At 38.2% G+C, this 23,422-nt stretch overlaps 1 protein-coding gene across 3 annotated transcripts in view; it reads right to left on the bottom strand.

Moving 5' to 3' along the window:
• LGSN (lengsin, lens protein with glutamine synthetase domain) overlaps nucleotides 1–16,710 on the bottom strand; it is a 56,237-nt gene extending 39,527 nt beyond the window's left edge. For all 3 annotated transcript variants that reach the window (XM_064650244.1, XM_064650242.1, XM_064650245.1), the window contains exon 1: nucleotides 16,598–16,710. The gene's annotated coding sequence lies outside the window, so the exon portion shown is untranslated. The remainder of the gene's footprint in view (nucleotides 1–16,597) is intronic.
• Between the last annotated feature and the right edge of the window lie 6,712 nt (nucleotides 16,711–23,422).

Genomic DNA, 23,422 nt, shown 5'->3' with positions numbered 1-23,422 from the left:
GAAAAAATACAACTTTAATTCTAAGCATAGGAGATAGGATATACAGATAAAAAGAGAGGAAGGGTGTCATTTGAGAGTAGTCCTGACACACAATTACAATGGAAAATAAGGAGAAGAAAACCAATGAAAATTGCAATACACTCTGAAAAAAAGCATAGAAAGAAAGGAGAAATGTACTTATTACGAAGATTCTGGACAACATTCCAAGTGAGCAAGAAGTCCCTTCTTCTCTAACTCTACAAGGACACCAGCATCATACTTGGTAACAAGGGTCCCTTGCTTTGCTAAGGCCATTGCTATAGCCTTACTCACTGAACTGTAGAGCTCATTTGACGTCTTGAATCATAACCCTATTTTCTATTTGCTTTTCGAGCCCCTATTGCTAACAATCCAGTTACAACACAAGAATTAACAGATAAACACAGATGAACATCATTCAGTGAATCTAGGTGGTCCTTTCTAGGCTAGCATCTCCATAAAAACGGGAAAACACCCTGAAACTTTCTTGTTTGCCATAATAGACACTGTTTGAAAAACACCTGCATCCTAACCACCACCATCTGCACCCTAAATGCAGTTTTTGCCAGTTTCTGTTTTTCTGCGTGGATCTCAGTAAATGTAGCAGAATGAGAGTCCTGTACTTATCTGTATCTCTGCAAAAAGTGATCAGGCTGAACCTGCTCTAGAGGTGCCAAGTAAACAACTTGCTAGAATAAGCCAGTTAAAGTACTACACTACTTTAAAGAAGATTAAACATTCCCAGAACTTCTCTGATACTGAAACTGGCTAGACCAGAATGTCCTAGAATTCACCAGAATGTCCAGAATGTCAGCACTAGTGATCACTCTTTCTCTCCAAAGCATGGTAGACTGCTTTCAAACCACCTAGAGGGAACAGCGTCTGTACTAACTCCCAAGTAGTGTCCAAGAACTGCTGGGAGGAGTCTGAGCTTATCCAGCCTAAACCTGGGACAAAGTTAATGATCTAGCACTGTAGATGACTGAGTTTATTGCTTTGGAAGATCTAGTGTAAGAGACACCTTCTGTGGCACTAACCACAGAGAAGTCATGAGCAAGAATTAACCAGAGAACAATAGTGCTTTCAAGGATTTACTGCAAAAGCACATTAATTGGACTGCATCCTTGTAGTACCCAAGGCAGGAAACAGATCAATACGTCAGAAAGCAACCTCCTGAAGGAACTCTTGTTCAGCAGAACACTGCTTGGATGGGCCGACTCAGGACTGTAAGCACAGAAATTATCTTCTTTTGTCTGTTTCTACAGCAAGGCAGTTGAGTGCTGCAAGGGGGAAGGCTGAGGAGGAAGACAAGGGCATCCCTATTAACAGACAAGATTCCACCAGAAGTGTCTGACTTACATAAAAAATTTGTTCTCTTGTTCCTGTAAGCAATCTAGCTAGACCACAAATACCATCCTGAGTGCTCATGTGAAAAGTACTTGCAAGTCATCATTCTGAGAATATGCTCTGAAAAGCAGAGCCCAAGGCTGTGACATCAACCACAGATCTCAGTATACCAGGACTGGATGCTGGTGAGTCATGGCATGCATAAAGCAGCAGCATTTGAGAAGCCCTTCATAACCAATCCAGTAAAATTTATTGTTCTTAATTTGCAATTAACTCAGCCTAAATTGACATAATAGGGAGAGTCTGACTCTTAGCCTATTTATAATTGTATTTTTAAATCTTATTTATCAAATAAATGCCTCTTCTGTTTCTGAAATGACATAAATGAGTATTACTTTTTTCTTAAATGAAGCAATGCTTCATTTCATCCAGTAAAGGAACCAAACCCTAGTTTGTTAGTACTTGGTCTGTGTCTGAGAGAGAAACAAATTGACACCCTTAAATCTTGCCCCAAATGAACTTTAGTGCAAAGTTGTGTCTTACAGCACAACTGAGGATTTACATCAACACACTGACTCAGATCCTGCCTGAAACCACAACTGAGTTTATGTTGCTGTGCGAGAGACCAGAGTTTGGCCCCCTCCCTCTTTCTTTTTTTCTTATAAAAACATCAACTCTAATTCTAATCTGATCTGTGGGATAACTGCAAAACAACTTCTCCTATGTCAAGGTAGCTGGCCTGGGGTGGCATCTGTATGGGGCTGCACTGCGGAGATCGGCAGGCAGGAGCAGGAGCACTCAGCAGCGTAAGGAGGTGTCGCTAGGCAACGAAGGTAACCATGGATACCTGCATCCTCGGCAGCCCTTGGGTTTCTGAGATTAGTCATTCATCTGGAAAAACACTTTAAAAAAATAAATAAAAATTAATGTGTTACAATACAACACTGTCTCTGCATAAATGTTGTTGTAATGACGAGGTGCAATTTAATAGACCTTACTTTACTGGGACCTGTTTGCTCCACCTCAAGACTTGGAGAACTCTAGGTGATAGAATAATAGAATCACAGAATATTTTGGATTAGAAGAGACCTTAAGGATCATCTAATTCCATGACTCCTGCCATGAGAACCTTCCACTGGACCAGGTTACTCAAAGACCCATCCAACCTGGCCTTAAGCACTTCCAGAGATGGGGTGTGGTTGTTCATTTTCAAATATTTCAAGCTGCAGCATTAGTGACACAACCAGACCTTTGGCCAAGAGTCACATGTTTTAAAGCCCTTCATTAGGGAAATACCACGGAGTTTTAAATGCTGCAAAAAAAAGCAGTAGAGTTCCTTTACATATAAAGTGCCCAGTGAGATTGACTGTCCCTTCCCCAGAAAGGTGACATTGGTGTTCAGTTGGTATGTATAATTGCTTGTTGATTAACACCAAAGTTGCCTGTAATTATATGCCCACAACTAATGCTCTCCCACATGTCATCTTTCATGTGTTGGAGATTTCCAATTAGCAAAGGCAGCTCAGAGGAAACAGCATCCTGGAGGCTACAGCAGGAGGGTCAAAGAGAAACCAAGGTAACCAGCACCTTTCATTCAGCTCTTGCAGGAATGTGACTGTGTAAATACACATGCATGATTTTAACAAAGCCAGAAAACCTCCAAAATCATTGGCAGTCCATGGCCACTATGCCCTGAGCAAAATTTCCTCCTAATTCCAAGCCTGGGAACCCATTACACCCTACACTTACATGTCTCACTGCACACATCATCTGAGATACTGGTATTACCAGTCTCTTTCCTACCACTTTTTTCACCTAATACTAAATAGTTGAGTCAATAAAATCAATTTGTAGTTAGTATAGGCATTCACAGGACCATGGATTTGCCCTCACACAAATGGTATAATCAAAGTGATTAGCTCAGTCATTCCCTGTAGGGTCTTGTAAACAAATTATTGATTCTTGGGTGTTTGAGGGATGTTGATTAGAATTAGAGTTTACAGCAACAGCTCTACTTACTTGATCAGAAGAAACTGTAGAAACATATCAAGGAGCTCAGCTGGTAATTAAAAAGTAATCTTTCTTATCATCTGTGATATGCTGGCTACTTTAAATATGAATATAAAGAAATAAGTAAATGAAGTAATGATAATACACAAGCTGTATATATTACCTATCTTGCCTTAATTAAAGTAGTTTACTTTGTTTACCATTGGAATGAGGCAGGCCCTGTGACTTACTTTAATCTGCTTATTCAAATTCTTTATTAAAATCATGCTTTTCAGCTGTGATCGCTAAGCCAAATAATACACAGTGTGAGCAAAAAGCTTATGAAAATCTGTATAAACTATTTTGATCAGTCTTAACCAAAAGCTGAATTTGCCTTCAAACAAGGAGCCTTTTTTTCCACGAAGCCCTTTAGGAAATCTCACTGCAAATATTCTTAAGCTTAAAAGGTAGCTACTGAGGATACCATTTGCTTGCTAGAAACATTAAATTTGATTTACTGTGCATTTCAGAAAAACCGAGAATGGAGAAAAAAATTGTTTCACTCAGTCATACATTTGCAATACTGGCACAATCATAAACTACACTTTGATCAATCTTATAGCTGGGCTTCAGTGATGTTGACTTCCTTGGACTAAAGAATTTGGAAATAACTCAATAATTTAATAGATTTTGTTTCATGAAGCCTAAACGCATATGCACATCTATACAGTGTCCTTGCACCTTCACACATAGTTGCACAGTTAGCAGAGATTCTGATTTAGCAATCAGGAAAAGGTTTTTCCTCAATCAGAGATGTAAAGAAGGAACAAAGCGGTTGAAGCCCCAGCCATGGGGGCTTTCATTGTAAATGATGAATCATAGAAAGAGAAAAGTCTTAGACTAGATAATTAGAATCAATAGATCTTATGCTAAAGTGACAGCCATCTGAAAACAACTCGAAGAAAGACTGGAACAAGACACACTATAATGGATGCATATTATCAAAACCCATTTGATTTAGTAGCTAGCCTGTAAATCTCATCACAAATTTATTTACAGATGACTGCCCAGACTTTCTGCTTTAGACTGGCTCAGAAATGCCTTGGCCTTTCTCACAGTATTGCTACATTTCTGCTCACAAACCCAGCCAAAGGCAGAAGTACCTCAGACTAAAAAAATGAAGGAATAAATTATTTATTAAGTAAAACAATTATATTCTGAACATTAAAGCTGATAAAGCTTAGTTTCCTTATAAATCTCTCCTTGTACTTGATTGACTTTGGCCAGACATGGACACATGCAACTGCTTTTCACAAACTGTGTTGCCCAAATGAAGTTTTTCATTCCAGGCTCCAGGCTTCTTTGTCATGCACATTCTAATAGACTATACATTTCTAGTGTAGGCTTTAATTAACAGACTTCCTCTCATCTAACTGCTCATTTATTTGCAGAAATCTTGGAGCTTAATTATTTTTGAAATCTCTACCATTTTGCTAAACGTAGTAGAAATCAGACAGAACTTTCCAGTTATTAGGGAGGATTCAGAAAATCACCATACATGCGGAATTACCTCAGCACATGCAGTTGTATAAACCTCATTTCTGTTTGACAAACAAACAAACAAAAAGGCCCAAACCAAAAAGAAATAATTTAAAATACTGATTCCAAGAGGGGTTTGACTTCATTAACCTGAAGGTTGCTAAATTAGACTGTGTCTGCACTGTAAAAGATGCAGAACTGGATTTAAAATGCGAGGGTTCCTGCACCTTAGGACCTGGAGATGCTCATAGGAATCTACAAAATTTTTATTTAAATCTGGCTTTGACTTCTTTATGTCATTGTCACCTGGAAAGTTTTTAAAGACTGATTCTTGGTTCAGATTCCCCAGTGACTGCTATTAATCTCTTCATATATAAACTATCTATCTCCCATTTTCTCTTCATTATTATCTATTCACTGAAGTGTTGGAGTTGGTTCTGAATGCTAATGAGGGGCACCTCTTAGCTTGCTAATGAGGACAAACACAACATTAATACAACTGTGACTAGCTTTAGAAGAATTTTCTGAGGTGATAAAATCAGTTCTTTAAACAAAGGGGTGGTGAATTTTCCCAGAGGATAAAAGGTTGTGTATGTGTTTCTTGTACAGCTCTGCAATATTTATTTTTGAACACAATGTTGGAGCGTATTGTTCATACAATGTGATCAAGTATGAGTGCTTTTACATTTCGAACTGCATTAAATGGATCGTATTTCACCGTTGCTGAGCTTGTGGTTGAGCATAAAACAGATTTCTCCCCAAGACAATGCCTGCAATTGTCTGTTTTTCTTAATAATTTATTTCACCACTTAATATCCTACAATTTAATAGGCCCCTATCTGTAATAAACTACTTTATTAACATCTGTTTTCACAACATTTTCCCCATGGGCTTCAATGAAGTCCAACACTATTACACATAGCTTGTGAAATGCAACATTTCATGGACAAATTCAAGCAGACTGGAGTCATAGTGGCCAAATTGATCCCACCTACCTACGGTCTGGATTTGGAGGCTGAATGTGACTAGACTAGAAGCGACCTCTCATGCTGCTGAGATTCCCTCACCTGAAAGCAATTTTGTTGCTGCTGGACTTGAACAGGACCCTTAGGCCTTATCTATACCAAGTTTGCCCACATTTGATGCCTTACAGTGTGCACTAGCCAGAGAGGGCAAACAAGACGGCACATCTGTCTACAACCTTTTTGAGACAGTGTTATCCTGGATCCTGATCTGAGCTCTGCCATACCAATTTAAGAGACATGGGATTAAAAGTACAAACAGTATTGGGAATACATATTTCCTCATTTCACATGAGTTTTTCTCTTCCTGGTTCCAAGACTTTGCAGTCTTTTTGGCACAGTGGCCCAGCTTCATCCGCACTGTCGATTATGGAGCAGCCTGATGCTTCCCCAGACTCTGAGACAAGGAAGATGCGGTTTCAGCATCTCCCAGAACAAGGGTGATGGCCAAGGTCTTGCATTTCTTGGGCAAGTACATTAATTCCCAGGCTGTTGAACAAAGGCAGGTATTCCTTCAAAGGGAACTCAGGGCTGGGAAACTGCCAGGAGATGTACCTGCCTACATTGAGTCCCTCTATGTCAGAGTTTCAGCCATGAACAACCAGTGTCCATCTTCCTGAAAATACTTTTTTGAATCTTAGGAAACCTCTGCCTTTCTTTCAGAGGTCAAAAGCATCTCTGGCTCACATAACAAACACAATGGAAAATTGCCAGAACTTTGCTCCTCAGTGACAGGCCTGCTACAGCAGCAAAGTAAAAACCTCCCACCTAAGATATTTAGAAATAGTAAGATGTGGCAACAAATCAAGAGTGGTCTTTTCTGACCATTGCAAAATATTCTAGAACACCAATCAATTCTAAATCAGATAACAGGGAAAAAAATTGGTCTTCTTTGTTGATTGATTGGAGTTTTGTAGCTAATTTTTTGAGGCTTAATTTGTGTAGGTTGCTGACTGGCAGGAATGTGAATGGCATCTTGTAGGATGTGCCACCTGACTTACTTAGCTCTAAAAAGAACTTTTCTTTCTATGTGAAATACCAAACAAACCCAATAAATAAGTCCAAATAGACCCTTATGCGAATTCACTGCATTTAGCTAACTTTCTGAAATTCTTTTTCTCTGTGTAATTCATTTTGAACTTCTATAGTAACTAAAAATAATACTACTGCATCATCACAAATGTTATCTACTCATGGTAGCACATGCCATCTTTGATATCTGTAAGACTGCACACTAAATTGTTGTATGATAGTTTCTGTCAACATAAAGTGTTAATCTAACTTAACTGAAGAATTTTTAAGAGATCATAGAATCTTAAAATCATAGAATCAAAGACCTCCAAGATCATTAATACAACCTTTGATCAAACACCACCACATCAGCTAAGCCATAGTCCTAATTGCCATGTCCAGTCATTTCTTGAACACACCCAGGGATGGTGCCCACCTCTCATTCCAATGACTAAACACCCTCAGCAAAGACATTCTTCCTGATGTCCTACTTGAACTTCTCCTGGCATACCTTGAAGCCATTTCCTCTTGTCCTGTCGCTAGTTGCCTAGGAGAAGAGAGTGACCCCCAAACGGCTACAACCTCCTTTCAGGTAGTTGTAGGGAGTGATAAGGTCTCCCCTGAGCTTTCTTTTCTCCAGGCTAAACAACCCCAGCTTCCTCAGAGGCTCCTCAGAAGATTTGTGCTCCAAGTCCTTCACCAGCTGCATTGCCTTTCTCTGGACACACCCCAGCACCTCAATGTCTTCCTTGAAGTGAGGGGCCCAAAACCAGACAGAGGATTTGAGGTGTAGCCTCACCAGTGCTGAGTACAGAGGGACGGTCACTTCCCTGCTCCTGCTGGTCACACTATTTCTGATACAGCCCAGGATGCCTTTGGCCTTGGCCACCCACACACACTGCTGGCTTGTGTTCAGCTGCTGCTGACCAGCACACCCAGGTCCTTTTCTGCTGGGCAGTTTTTTGGCCACTCTGCCCCCAGCCTGTAGGACTGTCTGGGGTTGTTGTGACCAAAAGTGCAGGACCCAGCACTTGGCCTTAATGAACCTCATACTGTTGGCTTCAGTTCATTGATGCAGCCTATGCAGATCCCTCTGTAGAGCCTTCCTACCCTCCAGCAGGTGATAAATCAGATTAAATTTTCACTAGTATTTCAGTGAAATGTATAGAAGATTTGATATCTGTCCTGATATTTTATTCTTTATAAACATGAGTGACACACAGAGACAAGCAAATAGTCCACTTTTGTACATAAAAGCATCTGATATGTATTTATACATATCAAATATTCATATAAACATAAGGAAAAAAGAGATTAAAAAATGCCTGTTCTCTCAATCTAGCCATCCTAAATTAGGAGACAGCCTCATATATTTTAATGCAGATGTGACATTGAGAAATCTGGAGGATGAGCAATTGGCAGTTGAAATTTATTTAAATCAAATTGCAAGATAATTATTGTTTAATATTCCACTTTGACGTAGCTTATTTTCTGCTTAACACATCTGTTAAGCTGTAAATTCAGAACTGTTCTCAGTTCTGAGAATCTGAAAGCAGAGATTACTCATCACCACCTAATTTGTTAGTGCCCACGAACACTGAGAAGCTAAAACAGGGAAAGTACATTTGATTTCCACTATATTTGTACTGTAACTGAAACAAACATCTTGTAGCTTAGGTCACAAAGTACACAAAAATGAAAAGGTAACATTACAAATCTAAAAAAATTAGGCAGTGGTAAACTTTTGTTAGATGAGTGAAAATATTGGCAGTCCCAGGTTGGTTATCTGTCTGTAGGAGGCCACTGGTGAAACCTGTGAGCAATCCCCAATTGATTTCAGGCAAAGGTGTTTGGGCCGGTTCACCTCTGTAACTGACTATCTTGTCAATCTTGCCTGAAAAAAAGTTAGAAATTGAGAGCACAAGCATTCTGGCAGCCAAGTCACGTTTAAGGCCATTAATGGCTTCAGCTGAGACAGGCAGATTCAGAAGGGATGTCTTCCCATAGCCTGATTGATTCCTTTCATGTAGTTTATGTTCCTCATCCAAAGAGTCTGTCTTCTGCAGACAAAAGATTTGTATTGGAATGTGTTTTGAGTACCTTTCTGAGGTCAGTAAAAAAAACCAGGTTTTTTGCTAAACAATCATCTCCCTTTCCTGTAAGCTTTCTAAATATTTTTTCTTGTTTTATTAAAGCAAAAAGGAGCACACGTGGTCACATTCATATGACAGTACATGATACAATGAGCTTCCTTTCCAGGAATTAAATGGTGCAAAGTTGGGGTATCATTTTCTAAGTCACCTGCACACACATAGATGACAACATTAGGCACAGTGCATTCCAGGATTTATGGCAGAACAAAGCAGCCGGCATTACTGATGCAGAAACAGATTGCAAAAAGCAAAACAACGTGCTAAAGAAACACCACTTGTTCTAGTGGTCAAAGAAACTACTTTAGAGCAGCTTTCCTCATTGTCCAGACCTGAATATTGAATTGTTCATAAACGCTTCTGCCACAGCCACATCCCTGGACAGCCCATACTGAACTCTGCAGGAAACACTACTTGACACATTTTAATTCTATTTCCTTTCAGATAGAAATATCTCCTTTTTGCATCTAATGTTTCAACATGACAGTATTAGGTTATGCAAAGTAAACAATTAGTCAATAAAAAGTGGCACTTAAGCTTTCTGTGAATAAAATATGCTTCTTTTTTTAACTACCAGAAAACTATCATGTCTTCAAGGCTGGAGTTTTATTTTGCAATTCTGGCAAATATTTGCCCTTGAAATTACCAGTTCTAACTATAAACAGAGACAAAACCTATGTTCAGGTTTATTGAGAGGCAGCCAACACAGAAAGGTGAACTGGGAGCCAAGGGTGATCCCAATGTAGGTAGCATCCCATCAGTAGGACACAGCCCCATGGGAGCTGGTAGCAGGGTTCCCCAACAGACACAGACACAGCAAGAGATGTACCAGGTTCAGGGTCCATCCAGAGTACTCAGCTGGGAGTGAAGGAGACAGGCTCAGACACACATCTGAGGGATCCATCCAGAAGACCAGCCACCTGCAGCAGAGGTCTAAGGTCCATACAAAACACAGGCACACCAACACCACAGCTCAGGCTTCAGCAGAGAAATGAAGGACAAGAAGCCCTGGGGCAAAGGGTGGGGGTCCCAGCTGAGGGTGGTCAGAGCCATTAAGGTCAGCTGGTGCTCTCAGGGTCCTGACACATCTCACCATGAAGGAGCAGCAATATTTATTACAAGTCTTTCTTTGTTATAGCTTTCCTACATGAACAAAACATTTCAGTCCAAGGGTTATACCAGTATCAGTGGTATCAAAAACATTTCTTACAGGTCTGACAGCAGAAAGTTTTAACCGATGTTATATTTCTTTTATCTATCTTGAAAATCTTCTAAAGGACTATTAGTCTTGGTACCAGATATATGGATCAACACTGGGCATAATTTCTTATCTTGCCATGTATTAAACCATTACTATTTATTTCTTATAGGTGTGTCAGTTAACCTTTACTTTGCAGCTGCTGTACAAGTATAAAATAAAACACCAGATTTTCCCTCAGCTGAAGTCCAAATGCTTTATTTCCAAAAAGAGCGTGAGCAGAATGACTTGTTGCTTATCCCCACTGGGCTGAAAGCAGGCTGCAGCGGAACAGGTAGGAATTATGCTTTTCTGCAATTTACACATCTTTTAGACATAGTATAGCATCAGCCCTACAATAACTGGAAAGGTAATAATAATAACAAATACCATTTATTACCATGAAATATGAAATAAAGCCATTCTGACTATTTTTGTTGGGACCTCTACTTACTTTATGTTTTTGTGCTCCTGTATGTGTTTGCCTTATGCCCCACATCATCCACATGCTTAGTTGGTCTGATCCATCCATAGTAGCTGTACCCAACTGAAGGGCAGGGAGCTTACTGCACTGCCTCTCACAGCAGGGGAAAAATCCCAGGCAAAAGCAAGGTTTTTTTGACCCTTAATACCTTAGGCTCTATTATATTTACTTTTGGCAGGAGGAAGATAAAGCACAGTTTAAATCTTGGGACTGAATACCAGTCCCAGAAATAAATATAAGTAGGTCAAAGGAGTAGTACTACAGAGTCCAGGCTAGCACAATCATGGATGCCAGATGACATTGCAGAAACCAGGTATCCCTAAAGTCAGTTTATATTCTCCAGAACACCAATAACAAGTACAAGGACAAAAGTGACTCAGTTTTAGATTCAAATTATTGCAGACTGAACTGCTGAGCTGTTTGAGCATGTAATTGGGTTAGAAAACATTCCACTGTATAAACTTCTGGAATCGTGTATGCTTTTCTGAGGGAAAAATATATTTGTTTACTTACAGGTCTCCAAAGTTGTTTCCTGCTATGAATCAAGCATACATTTTTTCCCTAGTTGGTTCTGAATGCAATATACACACCTATTTGCTGCCTCTCCAAAAATTGTGCAAGGCAGCCTGTGGTAAATGAGAAGCAAACAAGCTATGGTGCATGGCTAGTGACTTAAGCCTTTCTTAAATGAACATGGCTTATTTCAATTGTGGCTGAGTTCTTTTATATCAGCTAACCCTTTCAGAAACTGCATTGAAAGTCAAGAAATGAAACTGAGTTAATTATACCTTGGTCTAGCTTTTCTCAAATAAATAGCTCTTCTTCATAATGCTCATGCAAATAATAATACAAGGCAAAGCTGCAAGGTAGAACAATAATTGCTTCTAATAGGAGGTTCAGCTGGTTTTCTAAATGTGGGATTCTACATATGAGCTCAAGAATCTGTGCCTGACATACCAGGAAGCTTTCAGCAAATCATGTCATTTCCTAGTGTTTCTTTATCATCTTACTTACTTTTTCCTTCTTCTTCTTTCTTTCCTCTCATTTCAGGAAGAGCCAGATGTACACGCAGTGTTTAATAACATGGAATCTATATTTTTCCTCTTTTTGTATTGCTCTTCACACATATGCAAAGGACTACAGATTGCTAAATCAAAAAACTTGTGAATTCTGAAAGTTTAATAAATTTTAGATTGAATTATGATTAAAGTTTTACTGAGAGTATATAATTTAGTCTTTCACTGTACTCTTCATGTCTTCCAACCAGACAGCAGAAACAATATCTCATGACTGCAACCTCTACACATTCTCATCTATACTGATAGAAAAAGTAGGATTCTGTGCTTATTGGCCAGGGCTGTTAAGGGAAAAAGGCAAAATTGGGAATTGCTCCAAATACTGGTTGAATAACAAACTGGTAGGATTTCCAACTGGTAATTTTCTGGTTGCCAAACACAGTGCCTAGAAAAATACTGGATGCAGCATCAAAGAGAGCAGTTTAGCTTACATATTATTTTTTGGCATTATTTGCAAAATATAGGAACCTTAAATATGTTTGGATAAATTAGTATTACTCTAGCAACAGGAACAGACTACATTTTGTCAGAGACTTTATTTAACAAGGATATTACTCCGTCAGCAAGTCCTTATCTGAGGAAAAAGCTAACGAATGTGCCTCATTAATTTTTATTTTATTTTTCTAATCTCGAAATTCAGTGTTGAAGCCAACAATTCCACTCTATTCCTGTAATGAATTTCTATCTTGTGTAGTGCCTTTGAATCGTATATGTCCAAGTTTAGGTGCATAACTGAAGTCCAAAAGGTGAAACACCACCATAGTGAGGCTCCAGAGGTTCAATAGAGTCAATGAGGAATAAATATCTAGACTTGTTAATGTTTCTTTTGTGTTGGTAGCTTAAGAAGCAGTAGCTTAAGAAGCAGTACGGCTTTACCACATATTGTCTTCTATAAATCATATTGAATTTCAGCCCCTTGAAATTCTCCTTTTTTATTTATGTACATATATTATATATATTTGTGTATATTTTAGCAGACTTTAAGAAAATCCCAGTTATGGATACTTAAAACTGCTTTGTACTTCTAAGACATAATTTCTCATGGATCAATCTCCAATTCCCATTCCCCATCTAAACCTTCCTTGAGTTTGGTATTTTTCACCCAAGCATAAAAATTTCTTCTCATAACCAGCTGATATTTGACAGACATCATGTGCAATATTCTGGCATCTTTTCCTAGACAAAGATAATTCAGTTTCCACAACAAAGATGGGTCATAGCAAATTTTGTCTACTGCTCAGAGATTAAATTCTGTCTTATTTCCAATTAGGAATGGCTATCAGCCAGTAAAATGGCAAAGAAAAATACTGGAAGGTTTGGCAAAATTGCATCTGCCTCTCTGATTAAATTTAGATTTTCCTTGACTTCACACAGTGAAGCCAAGATAAAATTGGTAACTATTTCCTGCAGTTGTGACCATATACATTCACATTTTGTGACATCTCTGCTCTCTGTTATCCCACAATCCCAAATGGATCACTGTTATCAATATATACTAGTATGTCTAGCCTATAAGGTTAAAGAGAAATAAAAGAAACCAAAAGAGGTCTGCAGGAGAAGAAATATCTCTGTTGGGTAAACACAACATCTTGTGGAGACAAGAATATAAAATATGAAACCTGTAGTTTTGATGTCCAAGAAAATGGGAAGAGATTCATCAGAATCTCATTCAGCCCAGCTTCCCGTAAGTTTGCTGAGACCATTATAGGGCTATTGAATCTTCCATGAAGCTATTCAATTCTAGGAAACTACTTCTGTCTTCATAATCAAGACATATTATTGAAGATTTGCAGTGAAATTCATACTGAGATTTATCTCTGGTTACAGTGATATGCAAGTCCTCTAAATTGGTAGTTACTATCAATCTCTAGACACTAGCCATCTGAATCACGACTTTACAAAACATAGCTCCCATTTTTCATCCTCCTATGTCAATCACCTACATGCTTGCTTAGCCCACTGAACCACAGAAAGGTGACCAACTGAAAACATTGCTTGGAGTTACTAAAAACCAGCTTTCTGGTACTTCCTTGAGCTTTTCCTCATGACAGATTAGAGACTGGCAGGTGTCAAGTCTGGACTTTTCAGCAGCGTAAGCATGGCTGAATTCTACTCCCTGATCTAGAACTATAAATTATTTCTATTATAATGAATGATAATTATCTTAAGGAATTATTATTTAATCTCCTCAATGAATTTCGATTTTCAAGAAGCTTTTGAAAAGATTCTGTCACAAAGGCTCTTTTAAAAGAGTTCGGTGTCGAGAGAGGAAGAAGGAAATTCCTCTCATGGATTAGCAACTGATCAAAGAACAATCAAGTAATACTAGAAACAAATGGTAGATTTTTCTCACAGAAGGAAGGCACCAGCAGAATCCCTCAGATATCTGCATTTAGACATATGATACTAAACATACTCTTAAATTATCTGATTAAGAGGTAATTAGCGAGGAAAAAAATCTCCAAATGGTACAAGATGAATTACAAGAGTCAGCACTGGAAATGATAAGGACAAGTTGCAGAATGGTCTTATGATATAGAATATCTGAATGATAGAGGGGCAAATTAAATTTGTCATTCATTAAAGCAAATTCATATCTATCATTGTGAAGGAGAACAAACCATAACATGACAAACTTACAAACTTTTAAATACTAAATTTCAAATGACCATGAGGAAGGTAGGTCTTATGGAAAGTTCTCTGAAAAAATATTTTCAATGTTAAGAAGTGATCAAAGTAGAAAATAGATTAGCAAGAACTATTATGAAAACAGTAAAGAATGAAATGGAAATAAGGTACTGTGATTCTACCCCAAAGAGACACAGTAAAATCAGAAAATAGGTATAACTGGAGATTTGGAATTAAATAAACTAAGATTCTTCAGTATGGAAAAAAAATTACGGGGAAATTGGAGAGAAGTATTCAGAAACTATGAAAACCATAGAGAGGGTGAACACTGTTTCCCATAACACAAGGACAAGGTGCAACACAGTGAAATTCCAAGGCAGCTGGTTTAGAACAAACAAAAGCAAGTATCTTTTCATGTGACACATAATAAAACTGTAGCACTCTGCTGTAGGACATTGTAGATGCCAAAAGTATAAATGGGCTCAAAAAGCAATTAGACAAAATTAATGGAAGAATAAATGCAAGATCTCCATTCTGAAAGTTCCAAAGCCTCAGATTGCTAAAATTTATAATGTTATAACCATGGGAAAAAATAATTCTGTGCTTGCCTTTCCCAAAATATCTACTAGTAGCCACTGTCAGAGACAGATCAGCGAGCTAGACAGATCCATCAAAGTTGTCCTTACACTTTGACAAAAGAATTCAACTGTTTTTTGGTTTTGTTTTTTTGGAGTCTTTTTGGAAGTATGAACTTTACTCCTATTCTAAAATGAGCATATTTTAAAACAAAAGTCATGGTTGAACTTTTTATTAGTAGTTGAATAGTGGTTGCAAGCTAGTGATGAAATTACTGGTTTGATGCTGGCAATGAGTAGAAGCTTTTGTTATTTGATGGCTGATTTGTATGATGGGGTCAGTCTGATTCCCAGAGATTAGATGATTGCATCCTAAAACCATACTCACAAATGAAACTCCAAATGAAAAGCCCCTTAGTTCAGCCCTCTTCATTAGAAAGGCACATTGTTTGGGATACATCACAATGCTCGCACTGACAACGAATTATTGTGTGCAAGATCTTATGATGTGCTTCTGTAAACCCTTCGTAATGTAACTGGAGAGTAATTTTCCAAACATTATTGATACTATTCAAGATTACTCCCTGCTCCGAAGAGTTTTCAGGACCAGGGCCTTTGTCTAATTTTAAGTAGTCTAGGGAATGAAAATTTCTACTTTCAGAATCCATGGAAGAGCTCCAATTTACAACATAGCAAGTGACAAGACAGGTATTAGTGTAGAGAGTATCAATGGAGCTCATGTTACGCAACTTCATTACTTTCAGTGGTGAAGCTGAACTGGAGTTTTGCCCATTCATTTAACATGTGTTTTCCTAATAGAAAAGGAGGCATTGTGCTGTTGAATAGCCAAGGGAAAGTGATGGTGTAGGCAGCAAAAGGAAAAAAAACCCAGAAGCAGAGATTCTTTCATATCTTTATTACTAATGCTTCAGTTTATACAATGCCTCCTTAACATAGAGGAGGATTTATTGAAAACTTATAATTAGTTCAGAAAACACAATATGACTCAGGTTCTTCTTCCTTGACTACTACGAGGAATTTAAACACTAGTAATTATTTTGTGGAATAAACTTGGTTTTCATCAGTGTTAAATAGTGTTCCTTAGAAGCCAGAATGCAGGCAGAATGCAGGACATGTGGACTCTGAGGCGTATTGTGCTCTACAGAGACAATCACTACAGGATCAGATACCACAGATGATAAACCAGATACAGGCATGCATGGGATTTAGATCCCTGACATAAAAAGACATAGATCAAGCTTAAATGGTTAGAATACTGACAAATCCATAACTACGAGGTTCCATGAAAACAGAACAAGGCTGCTTACTCATAGTTTAATAAGTTTTAGTTGCTAAATATATGAGGAAGAGACAATTTTAGATAGCTGCTAAAATTGTAGATGGTCTGAGATATGATTATGCTTTCTGCCAGTTTGGTTTAGTCAGATTACCAAACAGCATCATTTTAATACAGGTACCAGACAGTTGTAAATTTGCCAACCATGTCAAATCTTTACTTACTGCTGAAATGAGGCTATGAAATCTGAGGTCAAGAAGAATAGGCAGCAGTGGGAGGGTGGCAGGAATTGCTTGCACAGACATAGCACAGGGATTACACTTCATGGTGATCAGCATCTAAAAGATATCAGCAAGCAGCTAATTGTCTATAAATTACTGTATTTACCAATTCAGCAGGGCAAATTCTAACCTAATGATATTTAAATTTAATATGCCTGCTACACAGTCAGACAGATTATAAATTAATTCTTTTTCAATTACAGTTTTCTCACAACAAAAGCAAACAAATAAATGAGAGAAAATAGTGTTTTCATTTGCTCTTTCAGTGCTAAGTTCGTCATTTGTAGTGTTTGCACATTGGTGGATTTCTGAGGTGTATATTCACTCAAATGCCACCAAACAATACTGCACTTGAACAGAAAAGAACAGATTTAGCTGAAATCTAGTAAGAGGTTTTCACTACAGCTATCCATTTCTGCCCTCTCAGGAGATAACTGCTGACTTTGCACAAAATTGCAAGACCAGCATACCTCTAAACATTTTGATCATATTTTCTTAATGCACTTATTTTTCTGGTTTTACTTTTACTTGTAACTTAGAACTGAAGCATATCTGCAAAATGGGTCAATTCTGTTCTGCAAATTTTTGCAATGCAGATACATCTATAAAATATGAAGTAATATGTTTATATTCTATTTCTCATTCTCTGTCTAAGGGTATGAACACGTCACATTCCATCATGCTGCTGCCTTGAACCTTCCCCATTGGTCTGAAACAAGCTTGTTCTCCAGTTTGTATTTCTATCCTGCTATGTCTTCTATACCTTCAGAGGCACAAAAATAAACCATTTAATCCTGTAAATACAATAGAAGTATTTCTGATTATTCTTTGGTTATGCTTTATTGTCTCTGCCACGTGATAATTGCTGATTCAAACTCTTTTCAACCCTGTTTCCGAGCCCCTAAGCAAAGAAGTAAGGCAACCACCTTTCCTCCCATTTTTTTTCTATTAGGTTATTAACACTGAGTTGTTTGCAATCACAACCTGTTGGCAACACATCTTGGTAGAACTTATAAGACATGAAATACTTCACTGACAAGGCAGGTCTACACTATACATTCTGATAAACTGCTAATAAATGCATTCTGACAAATGTAATAATACATTCTGAGAAGATAGTAAATACAGTAAGATATAGCTGCACGTTGGTGTCTTTCAGATGCTGGTACCTCCTTCAGAACACCTTCCTCTAAACAAGTTCTTAGCTGATGCACAACTGGATTAGGGAAATTGCAGCTGTTCCCTGATAACCGAATAGCATAAGCTCTGAGATACAGTGTTGGTCTAATAGAATTTTACACATCTGCTGATGCCTTTTATCTGCATCCCCTGTGAGATATTAAAGATATATTCAGAATAGTAACCCAGTGCTCTTAAGTCTCATACCCTGAGTGCAGAGGAGGATTAAATGAATGTTTGACTTTAGCTGTTTGCCTCACTCCTTCTCTGAAGGATCACTATGGATACCTGAGGGACTTCAGAAAAGAAAGTGCATTTTCAAGGTCTGCAGGAAACCCTATGAAATCTTTCAGATTATGTGAAGATGGTTTCATCCTTTCTGGGGATAATGACCTTGTTTCTGGATCTGTTAATGGCTTTTCTGAAGGGTGCACAAGCATCCCCTAATGTGTAAGGCTATTTGCTACAGCAGAGACCAAGGAAAATTAGCTTCAGTGTCCATAGGGAACTCTACAGCTAGCTCAGCTGGGAAGTACTGCTGTTCCTCCTCCAAGAGGAGTTGCATTCTAACTGTTATCCATTTTATGGGCACACAACCAGGCTCTGGGTGTTCTGCAAAGAGGGGCATCTTATAGGTTGGACTTAAATCCCATTCTGTTTCTAGAAATATAGTTCTGAAGTTGTAGCAATGAAGTCCAGACCAGAATCCTATCCCCGGCTCCATTTCATCTCTGAAGCTGTGGCCTGTTTGTGCAAAGCTCATATATATCCCATATATCTATGCCCCTTTCACATTACAGCCACTCAAGGACTGATTTCACAAACTGAATGCAGTCTTTCCTTCATGTGGAGGCACCAAGCTTTTTCAAGCACCTCTGTAAATTTCTCTCCCCAAGCAGAATCAGTTAATCTCCAGGGAAAAATAACCCCCTCCTTGCAAAAGGATATCAAGCAGACAAAAACATATTACAAATGGTATGCACATTTTGCAAAACTTTGCTTTTCCAGTAACACACACATGATAATATTTCTTGCCTGGCTGCTTGTCTGTCCCTGCAGAACCATGTTTTGATATACTACTAGACATATTAATCCACTCTTCTCTTGGATTAAGCAAATAGGTGTTTTCATATCCTTGCCTGAAACAGACCATTTGCCTCCCTTGCTGTGCTAGGGTTGACCATGGTCTTAAGTACTACAGAATATCAAGGAGAAAGACTCTTCTCAGCTCACAGCAGAGCACAGCAGGAAATAAAACCAATTCTCCAGGACCTAGGCTCAAGTAAAGAACTGCTAGCAGTCACTCATTTCTCCTTAGCATGTGATACATGGAAATGTCACTGTCCCCATTTTAAACTTCTGCATCCATTCACAGTCATTACAGCATAATTGTCTTCTAACATTCATATTTCTCTTTAAAAACTCAGAAATTGAGTGGAATGAGGATGGAACCAACAGAGATGGTGAGGAAGTTAACAGGTCCCAACCAGCCAGTCAGCCTGGACTGCACAATTTCCATGCTGTAAGTGTCCCACTGAGCTCAGCAGTGATTCAGAGGCTGGGGACACATCAGTACTCACCTGCAAAAGTCCTTCCAGTGCAGTGTTTATGTTCTCACTCCAGCCCAGGTGGGAAGTCAAATAGAAGCAGTGGCTACATCTGGCAGACTCAGCTTCCAGTGCTGCTGCCTCCTGGGGCAGTAGCTGAGCTCTAAAGCAAAAAGGATACAGAGAAGTGCTGGATATGGCAGATTTGTGGAAAGTAAAGGGAAGATTAATGTGTTGGTTTTGACTGGTACAGACCTAGACACAAGACAACAAAGATCACATGAAGTACACAAGGTAAACTAGCACAAAATCATAATAATTGATTTTTCCAATGCAGGCAGTCACCATTCATGACCTGACCTTGCAAGTACATGTTGAATAGGTCCTAATCTGCGCTACCAGATAATCTGGCTCTGCACAATATAGCATAACTGCTTTATCATTAGACTTCATAACTACGTCTAAAATCAAACAAACCCTATGTTCTCAAACCAGCAAGTTTTATAAATTCATATTTAAATTTCACCAGACAGAAAATAAAAGACTGTCGTGTGCTAATAGAATGTAAGATTAATTTTTGTCATGACCTATTGAAAAGTATAATATGAGAAAGAGCTTTTGCTTTCATATCTATTTTAAAACAACAACTTCCGAGCTTTTTCACTGACTAGCAAACTGTGTGTTGATTATCAAACTGCATTGCTCAGAAAGGTGGGTAACGCAGAGCTCAGAGCCCCATTCAGTCTGCCCCTGAACACTTCCCCATCCCTGGAAGTGTCCAAGGGCAGACTAGACAGGGCTCTGAGAAACCTGATCTAGTTAAATGTGTCCCTGCTCATTGCAGGGGGGTTGGACTATATGGCCTTTAAAGGTCTCTTCCAACCCAAACTATTCTATGATTCCATAAGAAACAATAAAGCAAGAGCTAAAAGAATGGCTTGTGTTGACGGCAAAAGACAAAACTGACAGCAACTAAACTGGCAAACACTGAGGAATGTGAATTTGTCAAGATCAGAGGACCTGTGGTCTGATAACAAAAGGATGGCAATAAAGATAACACCATGTATATATCACTCCTATTCCTCTTATCCTAATAGGAAAGCAGACTTTAATCTTAAAAGTACCTCAAACAAGGAAATATATACAATGGGTAACCCATTGTCTAAGATTCATGAAAAGAGAAATTAAATTCTGAAACAGAAGAATCACTCTGAAATAACGTTTGATTTCCAAATGGTATTGAACAGCAGTCCAAAAACCCATTTATTATCCCCAGTGAGTAGGAAGGCAAGAGACACAGGGAGGAATCAACAACCATATCCTTTTCCATTGTCATACCACACAGATGATCCTAGTCAGACCACTCAGACAAACACATCTCTGTGCTTGTAAGTGGGTATGAGCGACTGAAAATCTAGGGTTGACTGAAATCAGGGTTTTTAAAATAATTTTCTCTAAGTTCTCACAGTAAGTTTTTCTCCATAAATTTCCCACAAAGCTGAGGAGAAAAAGGATGTGACTGCACTATGACATTAAACATCTAAATTAAAGTGTTATAGGTATCTAAGCTGTGAAGCTGTTATATTTGCTAATAAGATCATAGCTTTAATGTCTGCTCTAAGGTGAACTAAATTCTGAACTGAACTCTTTTGACTCCAACCGTGTTGATTAGACTTCCATCAACTATAATGCGGCCATAGGCATGTCTGTATGCATCTACATATTTAAAAAAAATAAATTGAAGGGTTTTAATGTCTAGCCCAGTATCACTGTCCTGCATACATCTTGCTCTAGATGCTATCTGTCTTTCTTTGTATGTGCTTCTAAATCATATTTCTGCAATTTTTTTTTATTTAAGCCCCTCTGTTTTTCATTATAGACATGTTTAATGTGACCAATTTGTATTTTTTCTGACTTTGTTCCAATAACAGCATTAAATATTCTTAATTCATGCTTAAATTACATATTTCTTGAATTCATGTTTCATTTCATGTAGTAGAACTGCTAAAAATTGGCATATTCATAACTGCTCTAGTTGTTTGGTGTTATTTATACTTAGTGCAAGACAGTTAATGCATTCTGGGTTAATTCTTCCTGAAAGTTTAACAATGGACAGATTATGTAATGTGAAATTCAGTACACCTGGAGCAATTACTTACTGTTTAGCTCACATAAATTTTCCATTTTTCAGAGATAATGGGGCATGGAAAAATGTTTAGATATTTCCATTGAAACAGATCAGATTGCATTTTACTTTTTATAGTGAGAGTAAACTCTTGTTCTTGAAAGTCCTGACAACGATATCTGAAATCTCTTGTTTAGTCACATAGCAACATTCATATCTAATGATAAAGTAAATTCTCTCTGCATTTGGCTGATGATAGTTTCACTGCTGAACTAAATACTCTCAGTTTCCAAAGAATGAGATTAAATATCTCCTTTTTTCATGCTATTCTTGCTTGTAAGCTCATTATGACTATACAGTTGCAGGAGTACAAGTAGAAATCAAGACTTTGGGGCTTCATTAGCTATTTTTTGCTGACTGTTTAGACTTGTGTGGTACCTTAACTTTCATTTCTGTGTTTCTTTGTGCATAGTGTTCATCACATAGTCCAGAATGTCATAGAATTCAGTATGCAAACAAATTTTAACAAGTCTTGTAATTTGTAAAATGTTGCTTTTAAAATCTATTTTACTCATCTTAATCACCAGCTGATTTTTGAATGAAGTCAAAATCACAGAATCACAGAATGGATAAGGTTAGAAGGGACCACAGTGAATCATCTGGTCCATCCTCCCTGCTCAAGCAGGATCATCCCAGAGCAAATCGCACAAGGTTCTGTCCAGGTGGTCCTTGAATATCTCCAGTGAGTCTCCACAACCTCTCTGGCCAATCTGTCCCAGTGCTCAGTCACCCGCACAGAGAAGAAGTTGTTCCTCATATTCAGCTGGAACTTCCTGTGCATCAGTTTCTGCCCATCTCCTCTTGTGCTATTGCTTGGCACCACTGAGAAGAGCCTGGCTCCATCCTCTTGACACCCTCCCTTCAGATATTCATAGACACTGATGAGGTCCCCTTACAGTCATCTTTTCTTGAAGCTGAACAGGCTCAACTCCTTCAGCTTGTCCTTGTAAGAAGATGCTCCAGTCCCTGATTTTTTAAATATGTGATTTTTTTTTTTTTTAAATTGTAGATTTTATCCTCCATAAATTGATTTTAGTGTCTTGCTCCATTTTGCCAAGCTCAAAGGCTTACTTTTCAAAGTTATAAGATATACTCATATTTTCAAATATAAGATATACTAAACCTGAAACCTAAGCCTGACTCTTTTATATCCCAGTTTAAAACCGCTATGTTGTCTTTTCTCTCTGTACAAATAAATAATTACTTCATAAAACTGAAACTGTTCCAGTTTGTATTTTTCTCTTCTTACCCTAACCCATATTTTGTTGATTAAGGTGTTCTCACATAAAAGTGGAAGAGTGCTCCAGATTCTTATATATTAGAATGAAAATCTGAATATACGTTTTTTTGCCTCCCATGAGTGAAAAAAAAAAAAAAAAAGGCAACATTGCTTTTTTGGAAAGAACAAATATATCCACTACCACACAGATTGTAAAAGTCTTCATATCATTAATTGGAAATGGTATGAGAGCATCTTCTAAATTGGTCCCCTAAGAAAAGATAACTGACAAGATGTCTGGTTTGGCAATCCTGTGGGAGATTTTAGTATTTAGTGTAGGTCCCCAAGAAATGCAGTGACATCCAGTGTAAGGTGGCAGAAGCAGGGCAGTGGCAGAAGTTCACACAGTACATGAATTGCAGGATTATGTCTCTGCAAAGTTGAAGAAGTTGGCACTACCTGAGTGAAGACTTTTGCATTAAGCATCTTTTGGTCTTAGACATTAGTGACTCAGATAATGGAGAGAACTGTTATCTCCCCACCTGGCAGGGATTTTGGGGAAAATGCATGCCTGAAAAATTTCAAGGCTCTGAGACCAACAGACAAATAGTTGTTCATGTAGCTTTCTAGGGTAACAC

The sequence above is a fragment of the Pseudopipra pipra genome, chromosome 3 (genome assembly GCF_036250125.1).
Source record: "Pseudopipra pipra isolate bDixPip1 chromosome 3, bDixPip1.hap1, whole genome shotgun sequence".
In the NCBI taxonomy this organism is placed as follows: Eukaryota; Metazoa; Chordata; class Aves; order Passeriformes; family Pipridae; genus Pseudopipra; species Pseudopipra pipra.
This window is presented reverse-complemented; position numbering and strand designations above follow the sequence as displayed.